General features: G+C 41.1%; 1 long non-coding RNA gene across 1 annotated transcript; it reads left to right on the top strand.

The window, feature by feature from the left end:
• The first annotated feature begins 1,563 nt into the window (after window positions 1-1,563).
• On the top strand, window positions 1,564-21,378 carry LOC122419739. The gene is made up of 2 exons (XR_006262973.1): window positions 1,564-1,664; window positions 21,325-21,378. It is a non-coding gene; the product is annotated as an uncharacterized LOC122419739 (long non-coding RNA).
• Window positions 21,379-21,809: the final 431 nt, after the last annotated feature.

Consider the following 21,809-nt stretch of genomic DNA (forward strand, 5'->3'; position numbering starts at 1 on the left):
TGCTGTAAAGAGCAATATTGCACAGGAACCTGGAATGTTAGGTCCATGAATCAAGGCAAATTGTAAGTGGTCAAACAGGATATGGCAATAGTGAATATCGACATTCTAGGAATCAGCAAACTAAGATGGACAGGAATGGGTGAATTTAACTCAGATGACCATTATATCTACTACTGTGGGCAGGATCCCTTAGAAGAAATGGAGTAGCCATCATAGTCAACAAGAGAGTCGAAATGCAGTACTTGGATGCAATCTCAAAAACAACAGAATGATATCTGTTGGTTTCCAAGGCAAACCATTCAATATCGTGGTAATCCAAGTCTATGCCCTGACCAGTAACACTGAAGAAGCTGAAGTTGAATGGTTCTATGAAGATCTACAAGACCTTCTAGAACTAACACCCAAAAAAGATGTCCTTTTCATTATAGGGGACTGGAATGCAAAAGTAGGAAGTCAAGAAACACTGGAGTAACAGGCAAATTTGGCCTTGGGGTACAGAATGAAGCAGGGCAAAGGCTAATAGAGTTCTGCCAAGAGAACACACTGGTCATAGCAAACACCCTCTTCCAACAACACAAGAGAAGACTCTACACATGGACATCACCAGATGGTCAAAACTGAAATCAGATTGATTATATTCTTTGCAGCCAAAGATGGAGAAGCTCTATACAATCAGCAAAAACAAGACCAGGAGCTGACTGTGGCTTAGATCATGAACTCCTTATTGCCAAATTCAGACTGAAAATTGAAGAAACTGGAGAAAACCACTAGACCATTCAGGTATGACCTAAATCAAATCCCTTATGACTACAGTGGAAGTAAGAAATAGATTTAAGGGACTAGATCTGATAGACAGTGTGCCTGATGAACTATGGACGGAGGTTCGAGACATTATACAGGAGACAGGAATCAAGACCATCTCCAAGAAAAAGAATGCAAAAAAGCAAAATGCGTGTCTGAGGAGGCCTTACAAATAGCTGTGAAAAGAAGGGATGCGAAAAGCAAAGGAGAAAAAGAAAGATACACCCATTTGAATGCAGAGTTCCAAAGAATAGGAAGGAGAGATAAGAAAGCCTTCCTTAGCGATCAATGCAAAGAAATAGAGGAAAACAATAGAATGGGAAAGACTAGAGATCTCTTCAGGAAAATCAGAGATACCAGGGGAACATTTCATGCAAAGATGGGCTCAATAAAGGAAAGAAATGGTAGGGACCTAACAGAAGCAGAAGATATTAAGAAGATGTGGCAAGAATACACAGAAGAACTCTACAAAAAAGATCTTCATGACCCAGATAATCACGATGGTATGATCATTCACCTAGAGCCAGACATCCTGGAATGTGAAGTCAGGTGGGCCTTAGGAAGCATCACTACAAACAAAGCTAGTGGAGGTTATGAATTCCAGTTGAGCTACTTCAAATCCTGAAAAGATGATGCCGTGAAAGTGGTGCCCTCAGTATGCCAGAAAATTTGGAAAACTCAGCAGTGGCCACAGGACTGGAAAAGGTCAGTTCTCATTCCAATCCCAAAGAAAGGCAATCGCAAAGAATGCTCAAACTACCACACAAATGCACTCATCTCATACGTTAGTAAAGTGATGCTTAAAATTCTCCAAGCCAGGCTTCAGTAATACATAAACTGTGAACTTCCAGATGTCCAAGCTGGTTTTAGAAAAGGCAGAGGAACCAGAGATCAAATTGCCAACATCTGCTGGATCATCGAAAAAGCAAGAGAGTTCCAGAAAAACATCTATTTCTGCTTTATTGACTATGCCAAAGCCTTCGACTGTGTGGATCACAATAAACTGTGGAAAATTCTGAAAGAGATGGGAATACCAGACTACCTGACCTGCCTCTTGAGAAACCTGTATGCAGGTCAGGAAGCAACAGTTAGAACTGGACAAGGGACAACAGACTGGTTCCAAATAGGAAAATGAGCTCGTCAAGGCTGTATATTGTCACCCTGCTTACTTAACTTATATGCAGAGTACATCATGAGAAACACTGGACTGGAGGAAGCACAAGCTGGAATCAAGATTGCCGGGAGAAATATCAATAACCTCAGATATTGATGACAGATGACACCACCCTTACGGCAGAAAGTGAAGAACAACTAAAGAGCCTCTTGATGAAAGTGAAAGAGGAGAGTGAAAAATTTGGCTTAAAGCTCAATATTCAGAAAACTAAGATCATGGCATCCGGTCCCATCACTTCATGGCAAATAGATGGGGAAACAGTGGAAACAGTGGCTGACTTTATTTTTCTGGGCTCCAAAATCACTGCAGATGGCGATTGCAGCCATGAAATTAAAAGATGCTTACTCCTTGGAAGGAAAGTTATGACCAACCTAGACAGCATATTAAAAAGCAGAGACATTACTTTGTCAACAAACGTCCCTCTAGTCAAGGCTATGGTTTTTCCAGTGGTCATGTATGGATGCGAGAGTTGGGCTATAAAGAAAGCTGAGTGCAGAAGAATTGATGCTTTTGAACTGTGGTGTTGGAGAAGACTCTTGAGAGTCCCTTGGACTGCAAGGAGATCCAACCAGTCCATCCTAAAGGAGATGAGTCCTGGGTGTTCATTGGTAGGACGGATGTTGAAGCTGAAAGAAACTCCAATACTTTGGCCACCTGATGCGAAGAGCTGACTCATTTGAAAAAGACCCTAATGCTGGGAAAGATTGAAGGCAGGAGGAGAAGGGGACGACAGAGGATGAGATGGTTGGATGGCATCACCGACTCAATGGACATGAGTTTGGGTGGACTCCGGGAGTTGGTGATGGACAGGGAGGCCTGGCGTGCTGCGGTTCATGGGGTTGCAAAGAGTTGGACACTACTGAGCAACTGAATCAATTGATTGATTGATAACCTCGGGCTTTAGTGGATACTGCTTTTGATGTGGAAATAGGTGAGGGTCTTTGAGCTTGATAATGACAAGAACAGCATTTTGTGCTGGACCCAGTTTTTCCATAAGCCCAGACCCTAAGAGTTACATATTGTTCAATTAAAAATAGCAGATTCCATATTTGTGAGAACAGAGACCTGGACCTTGTTCAGTATACAGCTCCCCAGAATGGGTGAGGGAGACTCTGGCCTGATTAGAAACTTGTGAGAAAATAGCAGAGAGTCTCAGTTGCACCTTAAAGGATAACTGAAATAATAGCATTTGGCTTGTCTAGACACCCCCATTATGGTAGTGGATCTGGAGGAAGGCGGGCCAGGGGCTTCAGTAAGTACAGAGTAAGTTGCCCCAGTGTCTGGAAGAAAATTGGTCTCCCATAGTTATTAATACCTGGGGTTCCTCAGGTGTAACTAGGATTGGAGCTTGTGTGGGGGACCCTCAAGCACTGTTAGTCTTGATTGTCCTGAAAGTCCAACCCCTGGGCCTATGTCTCTGGAGGGCAGTCTCTCCTCAGGTGTGGTCCTTTACAGACATAGACCCTGGGGCAGCTTAGATGCCTGAGGGCAATCCTGCTTGAGATGCCCCTCCTTTCCATAGTAATAACAAGCTCATCCCTTTTCACCTGGGTTCCTCTGGGCATTTTCCTCAGGCTGTTTCAGAGCAGATCTAACAGCCATGCTGGGGCTTCAGTCTTTTGCCTAGTTCTTTTTTTTTTTTTTTTTTGTCTCCTATTTTCCTCCTCCTATTCTCTACCATAATATACCATCTGAGCCAGCTGCGACAGTTTTTCTAAAGACTAATTTGGTTCAAATGCCGGTTTATGTAGCTTACAGCCGATATCTGGAGCTGACTGAGTGAGAAATCTATCCTTTAAGATCATTCCTCCCTCTGCACTTTCAGGATCAATGTCAGTAAACTTGTGGGGAGCCTCCTGTAGTCTATCCAGAAATTTACTAGGAGTTTCCTTCTCTCCCTGTTTTATGTCAGCCAACTAAACATACTCTAAAGTCTTAGCATGTGCTCGCTTGAGTCCTTCAAGAATACATCTGACAAAGTGGTTCTGATCCCACCCTCCATGTTATAGTCCCAGCTTGGCTCTGTCATGGGAACTGCTTGGCTCCCAGTAGAAAGGAGGACTATTTCATGTTCCCTCTTTTCCCCTTGTCTCATGTTCAAGCCATTCATCTCCAAAAGTAGTAGCTTCCCTAAAACTCTAATTTTTGAGTCAGGGGTCAGCGTCTATTCCAAGACACACATTACATCTCTCTAAGGGAAGTCATAAAGTAGAGTTAGTCCCATAAAGGCATATATATATATAGTCTCAACCGCAATTGGGACTGTTTGAAGTTCTACTAAGACCGAGGCAACCCCTCCTGGAAGGGTGCCCTGATTCTCACCCTGTTTGGTTGGGAACCCCAGATACAGGGGCAAAGTAAGAGGACAGGAGGGAGCTGAAGGTTTCACACCCAAATCTGCACCCTTAGGACATAAGTCTGGCATGTCTCACAGAGAGATAAAGAGCAACACATATGGCACTTCTACCCATTTCTCTTGTTTTCTACAGAACTGATCTAAATGTAAAACAGTATTATAATTAAGAGACCTTTCAATCTGCCAGCATTCCCCAAAGGATACCGTGGCCATTCAGTATCACAGAAGAAGATCAGATGTGTCTTTTTTAAATTTGGGGGATCAAACCTGTCCCAGTTTTTTTTTTTTAAATACATTGTAAAGGAGTGGTTCTGGAACTGTTAGCTTCCATCTGTAAGAGAGAAAAAAGCAGCATCCACAGCCACGGCTTCTTTCCATCGAAAGTGTGCCTCCCTGCTCTAGGTGGGGGTGTAGGCAGACTTCCCACCAAAGCTTTCCTTCCCTGGTCAGCCTTAGTCTGTCCCTTACCGACGCAGGCACCTCACTGATCCCTCCTGGTTCTACCACCGAGGCGGGGGGAAGATGCACCAGGGATAGACCTGATGGCATCCCATATTGATTTAGTTCCATACCAACAAGACCTTTGATTTGGTTTGTCCCTTTCCTCTGATGCCTCCCAGGGTGTAAGAGAGCAGTTTCCTGGAATGTTTCCCGAGCTAGGACTACGAGGGGAGGCATCCATTTCACATGTGCCCGTACACCTCCCTGAATACAGTCCTGACCACAGTGGAGGTGGTTAGTCATCAAAGGATGAACCACCACCAAGATGTCCCTTCTGAGTGTCACCACACCAGTAAATGTGAGAGCAAAAGAGGGGGTGGAGGATCGGCCAGCGAGGAAAAAGTGATTTTTGTCCTCGAGCTACTAGGGCCAGTCCTTCCAGTTCATTCCCACAGGTTCCACAAAAGGAATATCTAAGGAGTTGAGACAAAAGCCACCAGACAGCCTCCTCTGATCCCCTAACAGCACTACCAAAGGAAGAAGCCCACTGTTCAGTTCAGTCGCTCAGTCATGTCCAACTCTTTGTGACCCTATGGTCTGCAACACACCAGGCTTCCCTGTCCTTTACCAACTCCCAAAGCTTGCTTGAACTCATGTCCATCAAGTTGGTGATGCCATCCAGCCATCTCATCCTCTGTCGTCCCCTTCTCCTCCTGCCTTCAACTTTCCCAGTATCAGGGTGTTTTCGAATGAGTCAGTTCTTTGCATCAGGTGGCCAAAGTATTGGAGTTTCAGCTTCAACATCAGTCCTATCAATGAACACCCAGGACTGGTCTCCGTTAGGATGGACTGGTTGGATCTCCTTGCAGTCCAAGGGACTCTCAAGAGTCTTCTCCAACATCACAGTTCAAAAGCATCAATTCTTAAATGCTCAGCTTTCTTCATAGTCCAACTCTCACATCCATACGTGACTACTGGATAAACCATAGCTTTAACTAGACGGACCTTTGCTGGCAAAGTAATGTCTCTGCTTTTAATATGCTGTCTAGGTTTGTCATAGCTTTTCTTCCAAGGAGCAAGGGTCTTTTAATTTCATGGCTGCAGTCACCATCTGCAGTCATTTTGGAGCCCAAAAAAATAGTCTGTCACTGTTTCCATTGTTTCCCCATCTATTTGCCGTGAAGTGATTGGAAGCCCACTGTACTTCCAATCTAACCAGATCCTGCAATTCCCGATCTGTATCTTCAAAAACCTCATGGTCACCAGCAGAGCTTTTATCCACATAGATCGGAGGCACAGTCATGACAAAGACTCATTTTCAGTTCGCTGGCCACTGAGGCAGGCAGCCAAGAGACTGACCCCTAGCCTGAGAGACGTTCCTGGAGCTAGAGCTCCACCTCGCTCCCAAACATGCTCTTGTAAATTTGGCTCCCGGCAAGGCTAGGTGCTTCCATACATGAGGTCTAAGTAAAAGTACATAGTAACAGCATGGATCACAAGTCCCTTGAGAGTCTATGATCCGACAGATTAGATTAGTAGTTCTAGTTCTCCATGCAATTACGAAATGGTCAGAGACCAGGAAAAGGTGACTGAGAAAGGAAAGTTTGGTCCACACGCGTTGCCCATCTCTCCAGCTGCTCCCCCTCACAGGGGCGCTGGGTGTTTCTTGGCACTGGCAGGTTGCTATAAACCCTGACAAGGCTCCCCTTTCGGGGACTGCCTTCAGTCATTACGAGGCACCATGAAACCTCAGAGCAGGGCTCATCAATTGCCTCATGCAGGGCATGTCATTCACTCATACAAGCACACCGTAGAGGTGATAAAGTAAAACAGAAAACGTGTATACTGAGAAAGCAGAAAGGCTAGAGCTCTGAGTGTTCTTACCTTGTCCTGAAGATCCCAGATGAGCCCCCAAGGTGATAGCTTATGGTGAATGATGTTGGATTCATGATCTCCAAAGATTTAGCTTTGGGACCAGAGACCAGGCTTGATCACTCAAGAGCTTTTATGTTGTAGAGTTTTATTAAAGTATAAAAAGGGACACAGAAAGCTTCTGACATAAACATCAGAAGGGGGACAGAGAGTGCCCCCCTTGCTAGTCTTCTCAAGGGAGTTATATACTTTTTCAATTGGTTATTACAGTAAATCAAAAGAATGTCTCAAAGTTGTAAAGAAACTACCAGACCCACTCCCACAATTTCCAACCTAGACAGCATATTAAAAAGGAGAGACATTACTTTGTCAACAAAGGTTCGTCTAGTCAAGGTTATGGTGTTTCCAGTAGTCATGTATGGATGTGAGAGTTGGACTGTAAAGAAAGCTGAGCGCAAAAAAAAAAAAAAAAAAGAAAGAAAAGAAAAGAAAGCTGAGCACAGAATTGATGCTTTTGAACTGTGGTGTTGGAGAAGACTCTTGAGAGTCCCTTGGACTGCAAGGAGATCCAACCAGTCCATCCTAATGGAGATCAGTCCTGGGTGTTCATTGGAGGGACTGATGTTGAAGCTGAAACTCCAATACTTTGGCCACTTGATGCGAAGAGCTGACTCATTTGAAAAGACCGTGATGCTGGGAAAGATTGAGGGCAGGAGGAGAAGGGGACGACAGAGGATGAGATGGTTGGATGGCATCACCAACTCAATGGACATGACTTTGGGTAAACTCTGGGAGGTGGTGATGGACAGGGAGGCCTGGCGTGCTGCAGTCCATGGGGTCACAAAGAGTCGGACACGACGGAGCAACTGAACTCCCACAATTTACCTTTTAAGATAATGGGATTAGAACTAAAAATAGAAAGGTCTTACCAGACCCACTCCTATAATATACATTTTAAGATGACAGGATTAGTTCAAAAGTTCTCAAGAAAGAAAAACACTTCCTCAAGCAGGATACATTGTTGTTATACAATCATTGGTAGAGTTTAAGGGAAAACATATCCATGAGCAAGATGAGTTGTTTTGTTATGCAATAATCAGCTCTGGGCTTAAAGAAAAAAAAAACATTTGCCCTTCTCTCCTCCTTGAGAACTCCAGACCCCTATCTCCTCCTTGGGGACCTCAGACTTCTTATCAGCCTGCTTAGGAATTGACTCTCTCAACATCGGGGAAATAGGACCTGGAGAAAAGGGAATGCTCCTACGCTGCTGGAGGGAAACCACATCTGAAAAATAAAGCTAACATTCAATTTGGATTTAATTATGACAGTATGTGCTTCCATGGAGTGTGAACCAAGAGTCTAAATATAGCAGACAACATGTGAAATCAAATTTGCTATCTCAGCTGTAAGAGTTAAGGTTTCCTGGTAGATCCACAGCTGGTGTGCACGAATTCTTTTAGAATACAGCATGTATCTTTTCAAATTATGGCTTTGTCTGGATGTATGGCTAGAAGTGGGATTGCTGGATCATAGTGTAACTCTGTTTTTAGTTTTTCTGAGGAACTGCCATACTCTTCTCTACAGTGACTGCACCAATTTACAGTCCAACCAACAGTGAAGGAAGGTTCCCTTTTCTTCACACCTTCAACACACAACCACAACACTTGTTATTTGAAGAGTTTTAAATGATGGCCATTCTGACCAGTTTGAGGTGGTAACTCATTGAAATTTTGATTTGCATTTCTTAAATAATTAACAATAAGGAGCATTCAGGATGAATTTGTAATTTTCAGATATATGAAATAAATTAGATTTGACATCTCAACTTGACAATTTTTTCACAGATAAGGATTTATTACATATTTAGTTATTTCCTTTCTTCTTAGTCTAACTATAGGGACATGCATTATCATGTTACTCAAGGCGATGAGCTCAGTTATTCATCTTTAAGCAGTTATAAAGACATGCATTTTGTGTAATGGTGTTTTAAATTGACTTAAACTTCAAATATTTGTATCAATGATATGTGGACTCTTTTTTTCCTATCAAAAAATGGGTGCATTTTAATTGAAGAATAGTTGTTTCATGTTGTGTTAGTTCCAGGTGCATACCCAAGGGATTCAGTTAGATATATGTATATTGTATACAATAAACATTATATTTATTATATATAAACATATATAATACATATATATAAAACACACCTACATACATGCTCTCAGATTATTCAGTTCAGTTCAGTCACTCAGTCGTGTCCGATTCTTTGTGACCCCATGAATCGCAGCACGCCAGGCCTCCCTGTCCATCACCAACTCCCAGAGTATACTCAAACTCATGTCCATCGAGTCGGTGATGCCATCCAACCATCTCATCCTCTGTCATCCCCTTCACCTCCTGCCCTCAATCTTTCCCAGCATCAGGGTCTTTTCCAATGAGTCAACTCTTCGCATGAGGTGGCCAAAGTATTGGAGTTTCAGCTTCAACATCAGTCCCTCCAATGAACACCCAGGACTGATCTCCTTTAGGATGGACTGGTTGAATCTCCTTGCAGTCCAAGGGACTCTCAAGAGTCTTCTCCAACACCACAGTTCAAAAGCATCAATTTTTTGGCGCTCAGCTTTCTTCACAGTCCATCTCTCGCATCCATACATGACCACTGGAAAAACCATAGCCTTGACTAGATGGACCTTTGTTGGCAAAGTAATGTCTCTGCTTTTTAATATGCTATCTAGGATGGTCATAACTTTCCTTCTATTACAAATATTAAATATAGTTCCCTCTGCTATATAGAAGGGCCTTGTTTATCTATTTTATATGTAGTAGTGTGTACCTGTTAATACCAAATTCCTGATTAATCCCCCATCCCTTTCCCTTTTGGTAACCTTATGTTTGTCTTCTCTGAGACTGTTTGTTTTGTCAAGAAGTTCATGTGCATCACAGTTTAGAGTCCACTCATAAGTGATATCATATGATATTTGTCTTTCTGTGTTGCATCTTCACTTAATGTGCTAATCTCTACATCTATCCATGTTGCTGAAATGGCATTGTCATTTTTTATGACTGAGTAATATTCCATTTTATATTCTATGATATGTGGACTCTTGATTCAGGCCTTACAGATGTTACAGATAGACCTGTTACCATGAACACACTCTCATGGTGAGGGGTAACCACAATTCCCCAGAAGAAACTTAACTGATGGTCTGGGCCTCCCGGAAGAATTCATCTGACATGGTGAGCTCCCTGATCCACTTAACAGAACATCACACTGCCCCTTCCACCTGCCCAGATGGACTGCCCCAAATGGGCCACTTTGCAGCTCCTTCAACACAGTAATCTTTTCACTTTGCAGTTCCCAAATTCTTAATAATGCAAGACAGGCTCACTTTAAGGGGAGAATAGAAGGCTTTGGGGCTAATAGATTCACAAGTAAATTTTTCTCCATGAGAATTTAACACTGACAAGATGAAGTACAGCACAACTCTTTCCTAAGTTGCTCATTTAAAAAGAAAACCCTAGTTTTAAAAAGGTAGAGGGAGGTTTTGATAAAGCTTTTAATGGAAACTAAAAGAAAAAAAGAAAACCCTTGGTCATGTAGTCTTAGGACCTGTTGAACCACATGATATTGCTACCAGAACAATGTTGTTCCTGAAATAGCTACAATTAGTGACAAGAGAGGTTAAAGTTAAAGAAACCTTTGCCACCAGAGTCATCTTGAGAAACTTGGTGACAAAATGTGCTTAGTGTCCTTAGCTGGGTAAGGTTTAGTGTTAGGGAGATTAATTGGCTCGTCTTGACTAGTAAGCTCTTGAAAAGCAAAAAGTATAAGAGTTAAGCTATTTTATGTGATTCTCAAAATTCTCATATAAATCCATTATTTGATAGAATCTTCTATTTTTAAAAATTTCCCATCTTTATTTCACTTATTTTTTATTCCTTATTGTTTTTGTAGATAGCCATCAACAATTTTTAAGTTGAAGTACAGTTTATGTATAATACTATATTCGTTTTGGATATACAAAATAGTGATTCAATATTTTTATAGATTATACTCCATTTAAAAGTATTACAAATAAAGGCTACATTTTTTTGTGCTGTATAATATAACCTTATGGCTTATTGATTTTATACATAGTAGTCTCTATCTCTTAATCCCCTACACATATCTTGCCCCTCCTATGTCCCTATCCCCACTGGTAAACACTAGTTCTCTATATCTGTGAGTCTGTTTCCATTTCATAGATAAGTTCACTGGTGTCATACTTTAGATTTCACATACAAGTGATATTATATGGTATTGCTCTTTGTCTTTCTGACTTACATCACTTACTATGATAATCTCTAGGATTATATTGCTGAAAACGCCATATGTTAATTGCCTTTATAGCTGAGTAGTATTCAGTATATATTTCATATATGAAAACCTAGGTATATATTTCACATATGAAAATATACATATATATATTTTCTGAGTACACTCATTTACAATTGTTCTGTAACCAAAAGAATGAAAATTTTACTATAACTCATGAAATGAAAATTTAACTATAACTCATAATTTGTACAACTTGGGCTTGGTAAAATATGAGTTTTGCCAGGACTTCCAGGGCAATAGTTCTCAAACTTCAGTTTGCTTCAGTGCCTCACATTCACCTGGACGGCTTACTAACTAAAATTGTCAGATGGCAGTTCCAGACCTTCTGATTTAGAAGATTTGCAAATACCAGTCCAGGGACCATAATGAAAATCATTGTTGTGCCTTTTGAGTAATGTTTTTAGAGACTTAAGATAACCCTTCTAACTCAAGTACACTCTCTTACATCTTAATAGGTACAGAAGATTTAATTTGAAACTAGAAGATTGGTAAATGACTTCTATTTATAGAGCACTGTGAACTAAAATCACTAGGTATGCATCAAAAATAATGAACATAAAATGTTTTGTCAGAGAATATTAACAGAAGCATCTTAAATAAAAAAATATTATCCTATATTTAGATTAATTGCCTTAACTTCACTGATAAGTTCTTCCTAAAGCATAAAACTACTTAATGTGATTTTTAAAAATCTCATTAAAATCAATATCTTGATGGAATCTTCTGTTTTTAAAAATTCCCCATTTTCATTTTGCTATTTTGCTGAGTAGTATTCAATATATATTTCATATATGAAGATAGATGTATATATTTCATATATGGCAATATAGGTATATATGTATTATGTGAAATATCAGTATATATCCCTTATATGACAATATAGGTATATACCTCATATAAAAATAGATGTATATATGTCATATATAAAATAAGGTATATATTTTACATCATCAAATTTAAAACTTTCATAAAATTAAAAACTTTCAAAGAATTAAAGCCTTTAATTGCATGGATCACAACAAACTGTGGAAAATTCTTAAAGAGATGGGAACACCAGACCACCTTACCTGCCTCCAGAGAAGCTTGTATGTATGTAGGTCAAGAAACAAGTGGTGCTGGGAAAACTGGTCAACCACTTGTAAAAGAATGAAACTAGAACACTTTCTAACACCATACACAAAAATAAACTCAAAATGGATTAAAGATCTAAATGTAAGACCAGAAACTATAAAACTCCTAGAGGAAAACATAGGCAAAACACTCTCTGATGTAAATCACAGCAGGATCCTCTATGACCCACCTCCCAGAGGAATGGAAATAAAAGCAAAAATAAACAAATGGGACCTAATTAAACTTAAAAGCTTTTGCACAATGAAGGAAACTATACGCAAGGTGAAAAGACAGCCTTCAGAATGGGAGAAAATAATAGCAAACGAAGCAACTGACAAAGAATTAATCTCAAAAACATACAAGCAACTCCTGCAGCTCAATTCCAGAAAAATAAGTGACTCAATGAAAAAATGGGCCAAAGAACTAAACAGACATTTCTCCAAAGAATACATACAGATGGCTAACAAACACATGAAAAGAAGCTCAACATCACTCATTATCAGAGAAATGCAAATCAAAACCACAATGAGGTACCATCTCACACCGGTCAGAATGGCTGCTATTAAAGTCTAGAAACAATAAATGCTGGAGAGGGTGCGGAGAAAAAGGAACCCTCTTACACGGTTGGTGGAAATGCAAATTAGTACAGCCACCATGGAGAACAATGTGGAGATTCCTTAAAAAACTGGAAATAGAACTACCATACAACCCCAGCAATCCCACTGCTGGGCATACATACCAAGGAACCCAGAATTGAAAGAGACATGTGCACCCCAATGTTCATTGCAGCACTGTTTACAATAACCAGGTCATGGAAGCAACCTAGATGTCCATTGGCAGATGAATGGATAAGAAAGCTGTGGTACATATACACAATGGAATATTACTCAGCTATTAAAAAGAATGCATTTGAATCAGTTCTAATGAGGTGGATGAAACTAGAGCCTATTATATAGAGCAAAGTAAGTCAGAAAGAAAAACACCAATACAGTATATTAATGCATATATATGGAATTTAGAAAGATGGTAATGATGATCCTGTATGTGAGACACTGAAAGAGACACAGATGTAAAGAACAGACTTTTGGACTTTGTGGGAGAAGGCGAGGGTGGGATGATTTGAGAGAATAACATTGAAACATGTATATTATCATGTGAAATAGATCGCCAGTCTAGGTTCGATGCATGAGACAGTGTGCTCAGGGCTGGTGCACTGGGATGACCCTGAGGGATGGGATGGGGAGGGAAGTGGGAGGGAGGTTCAGGATGGGGGACACATGTACACTCATGGCTGATTCATGTGAATGTATGGCAAAAACCACCACACTATTGTAAAGTAATTAGCCTCCAATTAAAATAAATAAAGAAAAAAATGTTTTAATTAAAAAATTAAAAACAACAACAACTAAAGAAACAATAGTTAGAACTGGACAGGCAACAATCGCCTAGTTCAAAATTGGGAAAGGAGTACGTCAAGACTATATATTGTGATCCTGTTTATTTAATTTACATGCAGAGTACATCAAGTAAAATGCCAGGTGGATGAAATACAAGCTGGAATCAAGATGCTGGGAGAGATATGCAGATGACACCACCCTAATGGCAGAAAGCAAATAGTCTATGCCGCAAGGTAGTATTGGCAAAATGTTAACGAAAAGGGAAAGAAAGCATTGCCTACTGTATTATGTCCAACTTCCCTGACATGGGATGCTATCCCATCCCTGGAGCCTAAGTAGGCTTGGGTCCCGCTGCTGAACTCAGGTGGGGTCAACACGGCCTAGCAGGGTACCCTTCATTGAACACTTTTGAAAGGTCTATTGTGTGCTCTGTCTGGCTAGGACAAGAGTCCTGCCTGGCATCAGGCCCCAAGGAATTTCAAGGCAAAATTGAGCTAGCCTCAACCTCCCCTGGTGCTGGGGATCCGAGTCCAAGCCTCCTTCCTGAGAGTGCAGCCTCCTAGTACCTTAAGCACCCTCAGCAGTGAACTGTGAACCCTAAAGTGATTAGTCTGGACCATGTGTTTGTGTGATGCTTTAGGGGGAAAAGTAGTGAGACTCAAGCCCTTTCCTGTTGCTCAGGCACATTCCACTCCATCTCACAGCCCTGAAGCCAACTTGCGCTGGCTCTGGTTGCCTTCAGGCACCAAGCTGGGCCTGAAAAGTGCTGCTGCCCTGTGGACATTTCCTGGAACTACAATTTGATCACCCTAGCTCACAGGCACCTCAAACTCACAAGGCCTGGGGTTCTGTGAATGACAGCCCAATGTCCCGTGGCCAGCACCAGAGAAATAAATTCCAAACACAGCCGGAATCTTTCAGGAATGCCCAAAGGTAATTGTCCTCATACCCTTTAAGGAAAAAAAAAACACCAACCCAAACCTCCCCCACCAAATAAGATGCTCAGCATTCCTAATTGCTGCAGAAATGCCAATTGAAAGACGATGGGAAATCAAATCCCACCACTCACAATGGTCAGTGTCACAAATCTGCAACAATAAATATGGGATGGAGTCTGGGGGAGAAAGAATCGCCCTGAGCTCTCAGTGGGAATATATATCGGCAGCAGCCAGTATCACGGCCAGTCTCCTCATGCCTGAAAAAAAACAGTCAGGTCCTGCTAAGCTGAGGGTCCAACATTCCCCCACTTTGGCCTGTATCCTGAGAAAGCCATCTATCAAAAGGCACAAGCACCCCAACTAACCTCCAGCACGACTTCCAGTAACCGAGACAAACAACCACAAAATCTCTAACCAGAAGTTAAAGCTTAAACAAGAAGTGTACACATATACAGTAGACTATTTCTCACTCATTAAAAATCACCACTGAAATTAGGAAATTAGGACACTGGGAGCCACAGGGATGGACCTTGAAGGATCATACACTAAGGGGAGTCAGTCAGGCGGAGGAAGACCATGGTACATGAGGCACATTCCAGGCAAAATAAAAATAGGCATGCAAGTCAACAAATTTACAACCCAAAAAGAGACTCTGAGGATTCAAAGTCAAACATTTAGGGTTCCATAAAAAAAAAATAAATAACTGAAGGGTCGTGAATGAAATAGGAGGTTTGTACTGACACAGACAGGAAAGGTATATCTGCAGTAGATAATCCACAAGGATGATCCTCTTCCTTCCCTCTTCCTTCTACATATACACGGAAATATGCATCTCGAACCTATACACAAAAGTCTCTTTCTCAAAGAGATATACCACAAAAATTAACTATCTTCCTTCCTTGTATCCACAGAAAAGTATATCTGAGATAACTTCAAAGGCCCCTATGCTCAGCACTCTGCTCACCATTCTATGGCAAAAATCCAAACAACCATAGAGATACCCCATAGATATGTGATACCTGAATCCCGTGATGTACACTGACAATGGTCAGTTGAACCCTATTGAAATGTGTACTGTTTCCTACATTCTGGCTGGGGTCAGGGCTGCGTGTCGCATCAAGGTCTCAAGTAATTGCAGGCAAGGCTCAGCAAGCCTAGTCCTCTCATGATGCTGGGGCTCCAGCTCAAGGCTCGTTCCTGACAGTGCAGCCTCCTAGCACCCAAGCACCCTCAGCAGTGTACTGTGGACCCTGAAGGGATAAGCCTGGACCGGGTGTCTGTGTGATGCTTTAGAGGAGAAAGACCTGACACTCAAGGTCTTTCGTGTTTGCTCAGGCACATTCCACTCTACTTCACTGCCCAGGAAACCAACTTTCCCTAAGGCTCTGGTTACCCCAGGAACCAAATGGAGGTCTGAATAGTGCTGTCTTCTTGTAGACAATTTTAGTAACTACTATTTTATCTCCAGAGTTCACTGGCACCTCAGTTCACAAGGACTGGGCTTGTATAATGACAGATGCCCTGAGAAAATGTCCTGGGGCAGTACTGGAGAAATAATTTCCAAACACACCCAACTTTCAGGAACCCAGGTGTCAAAAGCAAATTGTCCTGACACCCATTAAGAAAAAAAAAAATCAAACCTCCACAACAGGACAAGGTGCTAAGAATTCCTAATTACTGAAGAAATGTCAGTCAAAATGACAATGGTAAATCAAATGCCAACTGCCACAATCATGATCATCACAAATCTACAAGCAATAAATTCGGGAGAGAGCCTGGAGGAAAAGGAAGCCCCTAAGGTGTCTGTGGATAAATATGATGGCAACAGCCTGGAAAATGGACAGTCTTGAATGCCTGGAAAGAACTCTCCAAAGAGGTTAAGCATACGATCTGACATTCCCACACCTGGGCCTATATCCCGAGAAAACAACTGGTCATAAGGCACATCCACCCTAAGGAGCGCTGCAGTACTACTTCCAATAGCCAAGATAGACAGCCATCAAAGTCTCCAACGAGAGGGTAAAGCTTAAACATGATGTGGTACATACATCCGGTAGACTATTTCTCACTCATTAAAAACAGACACTGAAATTAGGGAATCAGGACACTGGGAGCCACAGGGATGGACCTTGAAGGACCATACACAAAGGGAAGTCAGTCAGGCAGAGGAAGACTATGGCATATGAGTTAAGTTCCAAGCAAAACAAACATAAACATACAAGGCAACATATTTACAATCCAAAAAGGGACTCTGAGAACCGAAAGTCAAACAATGTGTTCAGGAAAAAAAGAAAATAAGTGAAGGGCCTTGAATGAATTGAGCTCTGTACCTACATAAACAAGAAATGTGTGTCTGTAATAGATAATCCACGAGGATTATCCTCTTCCTTCCTTCATTCTACACGTACACAGAAATCTTTAATCTATACACAGAAATCTCTGTAAGAGATATACCCCCCAAATTAACTACCTTCCTTCTCTGTATACACAAAAAAAGTGTATCTGGGATACATAATCCACAAGGCCTGATGCTCAGCACTCTGCTTGACATTCTGTGGCAAAAATAAAAAAGAATAGAGATACCACATGATTATCAAATACCTGATCAGGGAGCTATATACTGACAAAAATCACAACACTGCAAATTGACTATACTGCAAGGTAACGTCTGGAAAATGTTAAAGAAAAGGAAAGAATATCAGTTCCTACTCTATGATCCCCAACCTCCCTGACTTGAGATGCTATCCCATCCCTGGAAGCTGAGCAGGCTTCGGTCCGACTCTTGGACTGGTGTGTGGCAGAGCCTGACACAGTACCGTTTTTCAAACCATTTTTAAATGTCTACTGTCCCCTACATTCTGGCTGGGACCAGAGTCTCACAGGGCATCAAGACCTCAAAGAATCTGAAGGCAAGGGTCAGCGAGCATCCACTTCTCCTGATGCGCATGTTCCCAATTCAGAGCTCATTCCTGAGAGTGCAGCCTCCTAGGCCCATATGCAACCTCAGCAGTGTACTGTGAAACTGAAAAGGATGTCAGGACGGGGTGTCTGTGTGATGCTTAAGGGGAAAAGTAGTGAGACTCAAGCCCTCTCCTGTTTGCTCAGGCACGTTCCACTTGATCTCACAGCCCAAGTAGCCAGCTTGCCCTAAGGCTCTGGTTACCTCCAGGAACCAAAGTGGGCTTAAAAAAGTGCTGCCACCTTCTGGATATTTTCTGTAAATAAAATTTGATCACAGGTTCTAAAAAAACCTCAATTCACTAGGCCTGGGATTCTGTTGGTGACAACTGCTCTGAGGATCAGGGACGAATATAGGAAAAAAAATTCGAAACACAGCTGACTTTCAGGAAACCAACTGCCAAAGGTAAATTGTGATCACACCCTTTAAGGAAAGAAAAAAGACAAAACAAATGCAAATCACCATAGAACACAATGCTACTATTCCCTAGGGACAAAGCCTAGGATTTGACATTATAACACCTGGGCCTATATCCTGAGAAAACCATGTAGTTATGTTAAACAACTGTACTTCAGCTAGAAAAAACATACTTGATGTATAGTTATAAACACAATAGAAAATCAAGAAGAAAAAACCAGCAAAATGAAAATGGCATATTTCTCACAACAGAAGATCTGACTGAGAAACTTCCTTAGCATGAGATTATTTAAAAAAACAGAAACTAGATTTACCACTTTAAAATATATTTCAAAAATAACTAATTAGTTAAATGAGGCCAATTAATCTACCAACAAGATAAATATGGCCTAGAAAGCAGGTAAAGACACATTTTACCAGACACATTTTATCACATTGTGATAATTACTACCACTAAAAAATACAGAAAATTTTTGCTGATTTTCTTTGAAGTGAAAGTGAAGTCACTCAGTTGTGTCCGACTCTTTGCGACCCCAGGCTCCTCAGTCCATGGAATTTTCCAGGCAAGAGTACTGAAGTGGGTTGCCATTTCCTTCTCCAGGGGATCTTCCCAACCCAGGGCTCGAACCCAGGTCTCCTGCATTGCCGGCAGACGCTTTACCATCCGAGCCACCAGGGAAATGGGATTTTCTTTAAAGAATGAATCAAAAGGAATTCATTCTGAAGATGTATTTTCCATACTTTATATGTACCAATATTTTCTTGCATGGAATATGGAAAATTTCATACTTAATACAGGAAAATCTACAGCCACATTTTCCTGTAAAAAATTTGGAAAGTATCATACTTCATGCAGGAAAATCTGTGTCCATAATTTCCTCCATGAAATATGGCAAATTTCATGTTCCATGCATGAAAATCTGTACCCATAATTTGCTGTATGAAACATGGAAAATTCTGATTGAAGTTATAAATATTTTCAGGAAAATGAATCTACATATTCTCATACTAAGGCAAGGTTGTCAGAAGCACACAGAAAACGGCCATAAGAAATCACATTTGTATAGAATCTAAAAAAAGACACAAATGAACCTACCTATGAAACAGAAAGAGACTCACAAATCCAGAAAACTGATGGGATGCCTGAGGGATGTGGTTGTAGGTGTTGCCAGACTGCAGTAGAGGTTAAGAGATAAAAATCACTATATGTAATGTAAGAAAAATAATAGCATATCATAATTAGCAGAGGGAAATATAGCCATGATTTTATAATATCTTTAAATGGAGTATACTCCGTTAAAATACTGAATCACTATGCTGTATCCTGTACTTCAGTGGGAAAAGAAATAGTGGATTGATAACTACAAACACAAAAAATAATCAAGAATGAAGTTAGCAAAATAAAAATGGGAAAATTTTAGGAATAGAAATTCCCATCAAGAAATTAATTTGGATGAGAATTCTAAAATGTCCACTGGTTCATCCACTAGAAAGAACAATATGGAGGATCTTGAAATAACGAAACACAGAAGTGCCTTAGGAAACAGCAATCACATGACTGGGCATAGAGTCAGGGAGAAGCAACATTTTCAGAGACAGGGGTACCCATGCCATCCCTGCCAGACCAGTTTTCATAACAAAGACACTGATGCAACCTAAGTGTGGAAGGACATTGAAAGGAATAAAGAATATGGGATATACACACACAATGCTATATTCAGTTCAGTTCAGTCGCTCAGTTGTGTCCTACTCATTGTGACCCCATGAATTGCAGCACGCCAGGCCTCCCTGTCCATCACCAACTCCCGGAGATTACTCAAACTCATGAACATCGAGTCGGTGATGCCATCCAGCCATCTCATCCTCTGTCGTCCCCTTCTCCTCCTGCATTCAAGCTTTCCCAGTATCATGGTGTTTTCGAATGAGTCAGCTCTTCGCATGAGGTGGCCAAAGTATTGGAGTTTCAGCTTCAGCATCAGTCCTCCCAATGAACACCCAGGACTGATCTCCTTTAGGATGGACTGGTTGAATCTCCTTGCAGTCCAAGGGACTCTCAAGAGTCTTCTCCAACACCACACTTCAAAAGCATCAATTCTTCTGCACTCAGCTTTCTTTATAGTCCAACTCTCACATCCATACATGACCACTGGAAACACCATAGCCTTGACTAGACGGACCTTTGTTGACAAAGTAATGTCTCTGCTTTTTAATATGCTCTCTAGGTTGGTTATAACTTTCCTTCCAAGGAGTAAGCGTGTTTTAATTTCATGGCTGCAGTCACCATCTGCAGTGATTTTGGAGCCCAAAAAAGTAAAGTCTGACACTGTTTCCACTGTTTCGCCATCTATTTCCCAGGAAGTGATGGGACCAGTTGCCATGATCTTAGTTTTCTGAATGTTGAGCTTTAAGCCAACTTTTTCACTCTCCTCTGAGCCATAAAGAGCAATGAAATAATGGCATCTTCAGGCACAGAGAAGAAGGTAGAGATGATCATAGCAACTGAAGTAAGACAGACAGTGAGCAAAAAATATGATACCACTTCTAGGTGGAATTTAACAATGGATATGTATGAGCTCCCTGAGCAAAGATACACAGTTCACAGACTTAGAAAAAAGAAATTAGCAGAGAAGAAACATATTGGGCCCATAGAAATCAGCTATTTGAAATAACATAGGCACACTATTATTTAGAAAATAAATCACAAGGACCCACTGGGTAACAAAAGGAATGGTACTCCACTCTCTGTAATAACCTATACAGGAATAGAACCCAAAATACAACATATACACATCTACACATGAGTGAATCACTAACAGTCCCTGGTAGCTCAGTCAGTAAAGAATCTGCCTGCAATGCAGGAGACCTAGGTTTAATCCCTGGGTTGGGAAGATTCCTCGGTGAAGGGAAAGGCTACCCACTCCAGTATTCTGGCCTGGAGAATTCCATGGACTGTACAGGCTTGGGGTCACAAAGAGTCAGACATGGCTGAGAGACTTTCACTTCACTTCATACAGGAATAGAACCCAAAATATAACATATACACATCTATATATGAGTGAATCACTAACAGACCCTGGTAACTCAGTCAGGAAAGAATCTGCCTGCAATGTAGGAGACCAGGGTTTGGTTCCTGGATCGGGAAGGTCCCATGGAGAAGGAAATGGCAATCTATTCCAGTATCCTTGCCTGGGAAACCCCAAGGACAGAGGAGCCTGGTGGGATACAGCTGAACTATTTCAAATTCTAAAAGATCATGGTGTTAAAGTGATGCACTCAATATGACAGCAGACTTGAAAACTCAAATTTGGAAAACTCAGGCCACAGGACTGGAAAAGGTCAGTTATCATTCCAATCCCAAAGGAGGGCAATGTCAAAGAATGTTCAAACTATGCACAATTACACTCACTTCACACACTAGCAAAAGTTAGCTCCCAAGACAGGCTTCAATGGTACATGAATGAAGAAATTCCAGACATTCAAGCAGTATTTAGAAAAGGCAGAGGAACCAGAGATCAAATTGCAACATCTGTTGGATCATAGGAAAAGCAAGAGAATTCCAGAAAAACATCTACTTCTGCTTCATAGACTACGCTAAAGCCTTTGACTGTGTGGATCACAACAAACTGGGAAATTCTTAAAGAGATGAGGATACCAGACCACATTACCTGCCTCCTGAGAAACCTGTATGCAGGTCAAGAAGCAACAGTTAGAACCAGACATGGAACAATGGACTGGTTCAAAATTGGGAAAGGATTTCAACAAGGCTGAATATTGTCACTCTGCTTATTTAACTTATATGCAACAACAATTAGTGAATCAAGTTGCTATGAATTTAAAAAAAAAAAAAAAACAACACCCAATGCATTGTAATTCACTCATATACTCAAGTTCAAATAACTGTATCAACACAAAAAATATAGAAACATATGCAGACTCTATTCCCCTCATCCCATGGTTACCTTGGCTGGT

The sequence above is a fragment of the Cervus canadensis genome, chromosome 17, assembly GCF_019320065.1.
Source record: "Cervus canadensis isolate Bull #8, Minnesota chromosome 17, ASM1932006v1, whole genome shotgun sequence".
Taxonomy (NCBI): domain Eukaryota; kingdom Metazoa; phylum Chordata; class Mammalia; order Artiodactyla; family Cervidae; genus Cervus; species Cervus canadensis.